The 12,203-nt window shown below is 39.3% G+C and overlaps 1 protein-coding gene across 3 annotated transcripts in view; it reads left to right on the top strand.

Annotated features, from left to right (window-relative positions):
- LOC147708865 (muscarinic acetylcholine receptor M3-like) overlaps positions 1-12,203 on the top strand; it is an 880,867-nt gene that overhangs the window by 853,968 nt on the left and 14,696 nt on the right. The gene's annotated exons all lie outside the window — the stretch shown is intronic.

Below are 12,203 nucleotides of genomic sequence, written 5' to 3'. Positions count from 1 at the left end.
CACATGCGAGTTTGAAATGTTTATTTCTAATGCAGTGCTCTCAATCGCAGTATCTTAGCTAATATAAGCAAACAAATTACAAGGAACAAGATTAACAGCATGGTTACTATTCCATAGAATACAAATGCGAAAGCATATTAAAAAATGCTAAAGGGAAAAGGTCTAAATAGAACCTCAGTTTACCCTTCCTAGCTAGTACATTATATTATATCTACAGAAGGTCTCTTTGGGTTTAGAAGGGCGGGCCCATACCTTTGGGTTCAGTAGAAATGGATCATGTCATCCCCTGCACAAACTCTCTGCATGCGGATATTCATCAAGTGTGTAACTCATGCTCTGTGCAGTGCATTATTTATCGCGCCTAAACCCAAAGTTGGCCACAGCTGCATATATATTATGTCTACTCAGTGCGCTGATAAATCCAAACAACAAGCGCTGTGTTGAGATAACCTTGAAGGCCTCGGCACTTACTGTACAGACATAGCTTACCGAGCAAGGCTGATATTATAAGCAAACATGTTATTCTCGTGTGATGCAAAATATCCAACTGGGCGAAAAGCTTTAATAACAAAATGTGTCGTGTGCAGAGGCTGCAGAAAAGAAAAATGGCGTTTAAACTTCTAACACGATCATGCTAACATAACACAGTGCAAAGGTGAAACCAGACCACATGACACTACCACTACAGCTCCTTGTACTGCTCCTTTCTTTGCCAATTTCTGAGGCACTAACTTAGCTGCTGCTTTCTCTGTCACCTCCTGTTTATTCCTTTCTTTTTCTTGATTTTTCTTGCAAAAAATGATTATTTACCCTTGTATTTCTGTCCAGGGCTTGGCTTCTTGTATGACTGTTATCTAGGCAGCCCTGCATGTTAGAGGGCAACCATTTTTACCTACATGATTAAATAATATTGTGTTGCCTCCTGTTACTTCCCAACCCTGACCTACTTTCTGGGTCCATTTTTCTTTCATCCTATAAAGGAACTGAGCGGGATCCTCATCTTGCTGCATTGTCTGGCCTATCACGATACATTTATCTTAGCTGATCCTAAACTACTGTTCTAACCAAATTGAATGGAGACCGATCACATCTAGTACCAGTGAAGGGTAACATTTCTCCCTCCAACCTTTTGAAATACAGTGTCTGTTTCATCTCCTATAAGAGAACTTAGCAGACTCTTTACACCCCCTTCTGCTAAGGTGATTCCTGTGGTTTGTTTTTCAAAAGCTCTAATCCATTCCACCCGCTCCCTTTGTAAGCAGTGACCACAGTTTTCTGAGATTTTCCTTATCCATCTGTGGCCAAGGAACATAATGAGGGTCCCCAGGTCCCTTGCGTATCGGGGGCATTTGATGTAAGGGAGTGGGTGAATGCTGGGGATTTTGCTCTCTGGCATATTTCTGCCATACATGTAACATTTTCTGCATGTAGGGGTTGTGCCAGCCTAGATCCCCCTCACCATCAAGAATGCAAACTTCTGAATTCACCATATCACATGGGTCAAAGGACCCTTCTTGTGGCCATGGACTTATTTGTGAAGCTAGCCACTCAGTTCAATCTACTAAATTGTCTACATACAGCATACAATTGTACTAGCTATTCTCTTAATCACTGATTATATCACTAGGAGTGAGATCTGTGCTGCACAAAATTGATTAAAAAACATATTTGATGAACTGGTATATGATGCAGTGTCAATCCTACAATAATCTCACAGGATCCCATCCTGGGGTCTAGCTGGCTATGTGTTCCCTGAAACTGCAATTGCTCAAGCTCTGTCGCTCGAGTTTTCCTGCCTCTAGAAAGCATATCCCTCTCGCCTTCTCTAATAGCAACACAAATAGGCTATCCCTTTATACTTTTTGTATGATCTAAATCGATAATGGGTCTTTCTTGGATATCAACATCATGGGTGGGGTGCCTTGCTTTGGGGGTTAAAGCATTTCACCTTTGCTATCCACACGCTTGTGTATAGACTCTGTCCTATTTGTTATTCTCCCAAAATCTCCTTGCATCTGTTCTGACAAATCATTATGGTATACCTCTCTCCTTGCTTTGCTGTCTTCTCTGGTACTCTCACTCTGTGATAACCATTCTTGAACACTTTCTGTTGAAACTATTATACTCCCCTTCTCCTACTGCCAGGGTGGTAAACTGTCCCGAGTTCCTCTACAATCCTCTTCTCCCCCTTAAGCTACTAGCCATTGTGCCATACTTACAGCCTTATCCACACAGCCACTTCATCTTGCATGCTCTGCGTCTCTTCGCTGTGAAGTAGGCACATGCTCTGCATCTCTTCCTGTGGTATACCTTCTCTGCAACAAACTCGATGTTGCCGAACATATCTGTGACCGGTCATCACTATCTCCAAGACTTTGCTCTTCACTTTTACCCTACTGGGAGAGTGGCTGGATCAAGATGCATTCATTACAAACTTCACTTCTAGTTGTCCTGGAAACTGGGAGTCACCCACCCTTGTTTGATGCCTAGGTGTACTTGCATGTTTTGACTTTGGCGTTTGTGGGGGTACATTAAGGATAGCTTTTGGAGATTGTGTAGGGGGTCTCAATTTCAGGGGTTCTTAAATCCCACTATGGTTTATTGCAGCTGCACCAGTAAGTAGATACTAGGTACCTTGTGAGAGGTGTTAATTGGATCATAAACAAGTGGGATAACTGACTGGGTTCTAGTGGTCTTATTTCTTGAGGAGCATTTGGACTTTTCACAAAAGCAAACTCGCCATCAAGGTAAAGTAGCTTCTCTCTTCTGTTATTTGGCTCCTGCATATTTACTTCTGAGATCTGTAATAACATGCTCAATTATTTTATTATTAAATGTTCCTTCTTTTGGTCACGGATACATGTGCTTTTGGGTGGCTTTAAACCACTCTAGGCTGAACCATTTTAATGTTATCATATTATTTGGAGAATCCCTCTGCATATGTGTTAAAGTAGTCTCCATAGTTAATCGTGTTTCCAATACTTTCTACTATTCAACCTTCTTACCTATCTGATCATATATTAATTCATTTAGAAAACTTGCACGGATCTTTAGAAAACTGGAAGATTCATAAACTTCTGTCTTATCACTTATGTGAAGCACATTAAAATAAAAGTTTGCAAGTTATACATCATTACAGAACAGCATCATACTGTGGCGAAATTTTCTTCATACATGCATGCACTCACCATCAGTATAAAAATATGAACACTTCAACTTCTCTTCAACTTTAAACAGCGTTTCCTATTCTACTCTGTAAATACAGTTGGTAACCTTTGGTCACTTCCCTCTGCGCTTAGAGGGGATTTCTTTTTTTCACACCATCTGTCTTTGAGACCATGGAGTGACTGCCAGACATTAGGACTAGGACGGCAATTTGAGCGTTTAGATCGTACCTGGAGGTAAAGGTTAGCGACACAAGCTTTTCATCTGTCCCACTGTGTCAAGCATTGGAACACATATTGGCACCTTCCAATTTCACATTAACCACATTGACCACATCAAATGTTATATTGGGCACCTTAATCAACATTTTCTATTCAACTCAATAAATGCACCTGTCTGTTAAATACAACTGGCACCCCTGGCTACTTCCTCTTAGAGGAGGTTTATTTTTCTCTAACCATGCACTGGTTTTTAACCATGTACGGCTGTGTGCTGTCTGCTCATTTTTGTTGTTGAGCCATTTTTTCATGTTTTACATTTCTTACTGTGTGTTCATATTTCACATTACCTAAAACACAACCTTAAATGATAAATAATGGCTCAGATGTATTTGTGTTTATAATCCAATCTGATGAAATTGAGCATTTATTAGAGTACACAACCTTGTAAAATAGTTTGATTTCTCAATGCACTGATTATAACTCTATTACTAGTATGATGTGACCTATGCATACCAGCCTGTACAGATCGTGCCATTAAAGTCTCAGGATGATGTTAGATGATAAACATAGAGGCAGTCTCTTTTTACCATTAATGAGTCTAATGTGAGATGTGCCCTCTTGTACTCAGGCTTGTGTACAAGACAATAGAGGCTCGGATTTACTTACTTCTTCTATGCTTCGTAAGGCATCCGGCTGTCTGATGTCACAGTGGGCATGTACGTCGGACGTCAGGGGCTGTCCAATTAGCGCACATGTAGAATTCGCCCGCTCAGCGGGGAAATCTTGCGCGCATCGAAGCTGTAAATGCTTTGTGCCCTATTTACGCCATTTTTGAGATGCATACCCAGTGCAGGGGTTTACTATTCAATGCAAACCAGAATTTGTGTTGAAAGGTATCCTAAATTAACGCAAAGTCAAGCTATAAGTTACTTCGTGATACTTTTCATCAAGGTAGAGTTCTATGGGTGGTACATGGGCATTCCCTTAAAACCACACATGGGTTTTGACCTAAATCCTTGTCTACTAACATTTGTAGACATGGGATAGGACCAAAACCATACATCTCCTTGAAGAAAGTGTAACAATAAGAAATGTTTTCATTTGTCCTCATTTATTTCTTTCAACTTTGCATTTGTGCCGCATGGTGCTGCACATTTACTAAGTGTGAAAAGTATTAATGGATAGTTCTTTGACTAAAAGGATCCCATTAGAGTAAAAAAAAAACTCAACTTTAGAAAATACACACACCCTTGCACTATGTTGCAGTGGTGTGTGCATTAGCGAAAGGCAGACACAAAGATATAACATACTTTTTTCTCTCATCCTTTTGATGCAAGGAAGTGCAGCAACTTTGGTTGCTACACTGCTTGTGTCAAATATTAGTACATTTGTCCCTGCTTATTTGAATGAGGTATGTGATAAATGCTTCTGGGCATGAGGCGATAACAGAAAAACAGCAAATAGAAAGAGTAATTGGAGAGTGCTTTGTTTGGACTGGCTGTTGTCATTGAAATTGAATTAACATTGATCCACAGCATTACCAAAAGTTCCTTACAATTATAATTATCTCCTGTCCCCTTGATTTAATTACTGTTTGTGCCTGCTAAATGGTTGTTCTGGAAAGCAATCCTCATCCATTCAAAACAGGCGAGCCAGTTTGATATACCTCAGAATGAAGAGATGTTCTGGTCTGTGAGCCAAAAAAGCAGCACGTGCATCATAGTTCAGAGTTTGATGTAACCTTTTACAGAGATATCAGGAGATGCAGGAACAGTTCAAATTGCAGCTCACGTTGATGATATGATGACCTGATGTGGAAGCAAGCACCAGCAAATAACAGCGTTATTTGAAATATTGTTATACATTTTCTTATTAGAAAATGTAAATGCTCTGAGCTCCTTGAAAGACAATGAAATGACTAATAATGACTGGTGTAAACCTTCTGCTCCAACATTCTAGAACATTCTACCCTCAACTAGTGTTGTGTCTGCACGTTCATTGGTCATGCATGTATCACACTCTTGGTCTTGGGTAAGTCCTTAATTTCAAGCACAGCATGCAGGAAACAGGTCTGCTACGCAACACTGCCACAGCAAACTGCCCACACAGAATGCTGGCCAGTGGAACACAACTATGTCAAGGATGACATATGCCTCTTTCCGTGTTGTCATGCACAACACCAAAGAATACATTGCCATCTATACTACCTAAAACATTATTAACATAACCAAAGCATTATTATCATATCCTTGTGTCCCCCTTATAGGAGAGTGAAAATAATCATCATATATACAAAAACATTATAAGAAGAATCCATCATCCAAATCTGATTGTGCTCACAACACAATTACTTGAGTCAACCAACAACATAATCCTTCAACCATCCTGGAACTTCCCTCCCTTTTTTTTCCTTTTCTCAACACCCGACTCACTCATTCGATTTTCTCCTATACCTTCAGCCATTCTATCACTCTCATCACCAGAAGCACCCTCCAAAACAACACCTGGCGTCCCCTGTGTGACCTCCTTGTCATTCAATAAATCCCTGTGTAAGGAAGAAAGGGGCCCCTACCTAACAGGATAAACCCTGGTAAGGAAACTATTTTTTTAGAAATAAGGATTAACACCGGGTTTTGTGCATAGTTCCTATCATCTTTTAGGCGTCAAATACTTGTATAATACATACTACCTGATAACTTGATATGTATTTTCACTTTCTATTTTATTGCATTGTTATTTTTTGATTTTTCGTGATTCATTGCCTTATATTTCTCCTTATTTAAATATCAAATAAATAAGCTTTCATACAAACATTACATTACACATACATGACATACAAAGAAAATGATAGTATGATACACATTTTTCTAAATTACTATACAGTAGTTCATGATTGTATACAGAAACAGAACATTCCATTCAACGCGTTTCGGCTATGCCTTCCTCAGGAATTCTGTATATGTCTCATGAGCGTTAACTAGAAGGTAAGAAATTGTAACAATTAATATATTTGTTCTTCAGTTATTGACGTCTACCAGATTGCTTAACTTATTTCATCTGTGTCTATTATACATACATTTTTTTGTTTTTAGGACACCCTATTACTCAGGGGGAACTCAGGTTTGGCTCTTCCACAAACTGCTACCTCTAAGTTCCGACTACATTGCTATACATTAATTACAGTGCATTATTATTTAAAAACAGACTTTCTATACATGACAACCACATACTGTAGATTACGAACAATTTCATTCTTATTTACACTCAATATTTATCTCTCCAATATATACAATCATGTCTCCAATGACATACATGGCTAAAGCATTACTCCTAAGTTAGTTCATGATCATAGATGGTATATTTAAATAACCTATCCATGATCATTTACTAGAGCTTAATTCTCGATTTATAATTTCTGCAGATCATGGACTCTACTTTTTCCTATGGGCATACAATCCTCAAACATCAAGCTGTAAACTGTATGTTTGTACTTTTTCATAATCTGTGTTTATGTTTCACAATATAGTTCTAAGGTATGATGGTCACGTTGGTAATATACCTTCATTGTTACGAAAAAAAACTCTGTGTTTGCCATCTTGTAACATCCAAAAATGTGTTTACTGTTTATGATGTCATTATGTGTTTTCCAACAAAAGCATTTCATAAGTCAAGTCCTTTTTTTTTTTTTTTTTTTATGTCCCCACCTTAATCAGTGGAAAACCCCTGCGCATAACAGGAACTTTATTATTTTTTTTAACAACTTATGCTATAATACACATAGAGGAACATATACATCATGGAGAACTTAGATTTAGTAATTGATCACTCCGATCATGTGGGGCACCTGAATTTAACAGAAAAACATACAACACATTATTTCTTGCTAAACACCTGTGAGTCCTCCCTCCTACCATAATAAACTTTGCGAACCTATACATTATATACATTATATACATTATACTTCTTCTATCCAAATAAACAGAAACCATACGACACATTGTTTCTTGCTAAACACTTATGAGCCCTCCCTCCTAACACAATAATCGTTACAAACCTATACATTATATACATTATATACATTATACTTCTTCCTTCCATTTTGTTACCGGCTCCCATATTTTCAATCCTAATTTCCTCCCATTCTTTCCTTTTCTAGAGTATATTGCTTTTTCCAAACTGTAAATGTTTAAAACCTTAGCTAACCATTGTTGAAATACTGGTGCTGACTGATCGAGCCAAGCTGAGGCAATACATAATCTAAAGACAGCCATAGCAACGAAAATAAAGTAGCAACCCTCTCCATGTGCGTTGCCTGAGTTTACTCCCAATAACACAATCGTAGGGGTTAAGTTGACGGCTATTTTCAATGCTCTTTGTAAAAATTTTTGTATTTCATTCAGTATTGTTGATAGACATGGACATGTTGCAAAAATATGAATTATATCGGCCTGTAGACTTCCACATCTAGGACAATTTATCCCAGTAATCGCCCCCCATTGTGCGAGTTTTGCTGGAGTATAGTACACCCGGTATATAGTTTTATAGTGCTGAGCCTGTAATGTTGCAGAGCACAGAATATTTTGTCCCAGTTCTACTGACATATTAAAACATTCCAATTCTATATACAACTTAGTCGACCAACTTTCCCCCCACTTGACCATGTCGTCCGGTTTTGTTTCAATTAACTCTGCATAAAACCTTTTAATAGTGCAGTTTACTCCATTGTGTATCGCCTCAAGTATAGGATTTTTCTCAAATCCTCTCGAGCCCCCCCTTTTGTTCTTCAAAAAACTTCTTACTTGAAGATATTTAAAAAAATGCCTCGTTGCCAAATCATATTTCTCCTGTATTTGTACAAATTGTTTCATCCCCTGTGTACCCATCAAATCCCTCACTTTTATAATACCCTTCCTATACCATTCTATATACACTAGATCAGAAAAAATATCCTCAGGGAATACTGAATTATCTTTTATTCTCGTGTATCTATTAATTTTCCCCAAACCCTATTTCTTGGTAAAAGCTTTCCAAATATTATGAGCTCCCAAAATGGTCTTAAATCGTGTCCTTTTGAAGTAAGCTGTGTCAAAGTGTTTCAAGAATATATTTTTTACCTCTTCCCCCATCAATAAACCATATATTGCTAATGATCCTAAATCATCTTCCCCTTCTGCTTCTGCTCCACCTATCAATCCAACCATATATTGTAAAGCTGCAGCCCAATAGTAAAATTTCAGGTCCGGTAGAGCCCACCCACCTCTCTCTCTTGGGAGTACCATAAATCTTGCTGCTCTCCTAGGTTTACCTTTAGATCAGATAAATCTATTGATCATTCCTTCGATCTTTTTAAACCAGAGATTATCAAACCATAACGGGATTGTCCTAAAAATATATAAAAATTTCGGTAAAATTAACATCTTTATGATGTTTACTCTACCAACTATTGTAAGGTGTAAATTGTTAAGTCTATCTAGATCTTTCCCCACCTTTCTTATGATAGGATCTATGTTTAGTTCTACTAACTTTCCTAACTCTGCAGTAATCGTTATACCCAGATATGTTCCTGTCTGCACCACTCGTGAATCTTGACACATTGCCTTACTGTTTTTTATAATCTGTGTTTTCCCAGTATTTAAAGAGTAACCTGACACTTTTCCGAAGTTTTTAGCCTCCAGTTCCAAATATCTGATAGCCTCTGTGGGTACTGGTGTTACAACAGCCACGTCATCGGCATATGCAAGTATCTTACAGTCCCCCCTAGGCGTAACAACTGGAGGTATATTCCCATTCCCTTCCATTCTGCGTATTAATGGGTCCAGATATATGGCAAAGAGTAATGGGGAACACGGACATCCCTGTCTAGTACCCCTATTAATTTTCACTTGTTCAGTTGTTCCCGAGTTTATTCTTATCGTGGCCACCGGATCTCTATACAAAGTCTTTATTGCCGTAAGAAAGCCATTTCCAAAACCCACCCTTTCTAAGACACTCCACAAATACACCCAGGATACACGGTCAAATGCTTTCTCTGCATCTAACAGTAAGACCGCTAATGGTTCCCCTATAACTTCCATTTTATCAAAAAGGGTAATTAATTTCCGTGTATGGTGCGTAGTTCCTCGTCCAGGTATAAATCCATGCTGACTAATGGTAACTAGTGGTGTTATTACGCTAGCGAATCTTATTGCTAATGCTTTTGAGTAGATCTTTGTATCAGTATTCATTAGCGTAATTGGTCTGTACGAGCCTGGATCTGTGGGTGCCTTTCCTTTCTTTAAAATAACAACTATTTCTGCACCGGACCAAGAGTTTGGTACTGATAGACCCCTCTGTGCCTGTTGCATAGTGCATACCATATCCTTCCCTAACTCTTCCCAAAACACCTTATAGAATTCTAGCGGGATCTTGTCCGGCCCAGCTGCTTTGCCAGATGGAAGATTCTTCAGAGCACTTCCTATCTCCTGTTGATCTAATGGATTATCTAGCCTCTTTCTCTCTGATTCATCCAGCTCTGACCCTACGTAATCATTCAAATAGGCCGCTATCTCTCCAGGATCTTTTACATCACTTTCTTGGTATAGATTTGTATAGAATTTCCTAAAGACTTCTCTAATTTGGTGCACACTCGTTACCACCTTTCCCGAGCTGTCTTTTATTGCCTTTATCTCCCCAAGTGATACTTTTTGTCTTGCTCTGACTGCTAACATTCTACCTACTCGGTCACTCAACTCATAGCATTTTTCCCTATTAGTCACATATTGTTTTGCTGCCTTTGCTGTTATATATTCTTCTGCTTCATTCTCAATTTCGCTAACTTAATTATGGCAGGATTTGGTACACATCCATTACTATTGGATGAGTCTACACTCTTACTCACTTCTTCCTCTGCTAATAGTATCTCCCTTTTTAAGACCTCACTTCTCTCTTGTTCCTGCTTCCTTCTCCCTACTCCAAAACCTATAGTCTCTCCCCTCACTCCAGCCTTAAAGCTATCCCAAACCATACCTACAGTTGCTGTGTCTCTATTTATTGTCAGGAAGTCTGCTATCCAAATTTTCATATGCTGGATATATGCCTCATCTTCCAGCAGTGCTCTTTCAAAAGTCCACACCGAGCCCCCCCTTGCCACTGCTAATCCCTTTAAGGTGATAATCAGGGGGTTATGATCCGCCAATAATCTTGGCAATCTCTTAATATGTGCACCATCAAGACCCTGACTACTGACCAATAAATAGTCTAATCTTGCACTTACTTTATGCGGTGCAGAATAATACGTGTATCCATCCTCTCCTGGTTTGAGAGTATCCCAAACGTCCAGTAACCCGTTATTCCTGGCTAGGGAGCAAACTGCTTGAAACACTCTTCTTTTCCTTCCTTTGTATTTAATTGGGGGTCCTAACCCCAATCCCAGGCCTCCTATGCCATTGATGTTAAAATCCCCTCCTATTACTACATATGGGGCCCAAGTTGCCAACTCTATATCGACCTGTTCAAAGATTTCCGCATCGTCCCCTGTAGATCCGTATATAGAACCAAGAGTTACCCATTGTTCTCCTACCAGGCATTCTATCAGAGCCCATCTCCCCCAAGCATCCTCCCATTTTTTCCTAGTAGTGATGTCTCTCTGTCTTGACAGTACTGCCGCTCCCATATTCCTAGACCCCTGTCTTGAATACGCTAATACAGTAAGTCCCAATTGTTCAAGCAGATGGATTTCAGACACCTGGATATGTGTTTCTTGCAATATTAGGAAGTCTAGTCTAAGACTCTTAATTAATATAGCCACCTTCTACCTCTTTAGTCTGTCATTTAACCCACAGACATTCCATGTCATTATTCGAGTATTCATTCTGGGTTATTAAGTAGGTCGACATTTCTTATACCAATACACAGCTCAATCCTTATACATGACGAACTAACAGCCATATAAAAATCATACAGTTTTCTTTTATTAGTCATTATCTTCTGACTTACTTCCTTTGTTCCTCTACAATAACTCCAAAATGTTTATTCCTCACCCAGCCCCCCCACCCTCCCCCTCCCTGAGTTCCCACCCTGACTATCCCACCCCCCCTACTGGCAAATAGGTCCATGGGACCTATATGTGACAGCTGTGACTGTCTGGGAACACCGTGCCCCCCACTCCCCCTTTCTTAATACCAGCCTATGCAAACAAGATGAAAATATCCTATATATATACAACTTCTTAACTTACTTTACTCTAATCATTTGTACTTCTTATCCATTTTGTGTGCTTTTACGGCTTCTTGCTTCCTTGCGCTACCAAAGCTACTGCTCGCTCTTTATCAGCCTGTGTCTGGGACTGTGGGCTATTCTCTTTCAACCATGTCAGAAACTCCTGTGCTTTAATTTCAGAATAAAAAATTTTAAACTGACCATCCCTTACCACTTTTAGCCTGCTAGGGAACATCAGGTACGCCTCGCATCCGATTTTCTGAAAAGGCACAATCAGCTCCCGCAATCTCCACCTCCTTTCTACAGTTGTATGGCAGAAGTCAGGCCTAGCAGAAAACTCAACATCTTTATATCTGCACTTGGCCTGTGGTTTTGCCTTTGCCATTATCTCCTCTCTCAGCAGATAATTTCCAACATATATAAGTATTGCTCTAGGTTTGCTTGATACATTCCCCTTTCTCTGTGTAAATGGAAATCTATGTGCACGCTGTATCTCCGATTCCCAATCCCAGCCTTCTATGTCAGGAAGTGCACCCTTGAGTAGCTCTATAACGTAAGATCTCACATCCTGCCCCTCTTTACCCTCCGCAATACCCAAAAGTCTGATATTATTTCTGCGCT

This window comes from Lissotriton vulgaris, chromosome 6, assembly GCF_964263255.1.
Source record: "Lissotriton vulgaris chromosome 6, aLisVul1.2, whole genome shotgun sequence".
Lineage (NCBI taxonomy): Eukaryota > Metazoa > Chordata > Amphibia > Caudata > Salamandridae > Lissotriton > Lissotriton vulgaris.
The sequence above is the reverse complement of the archived record's forward strand: the minus strand, read 5'-3'. Positions and strand labels throughout refer to the sequence as shown.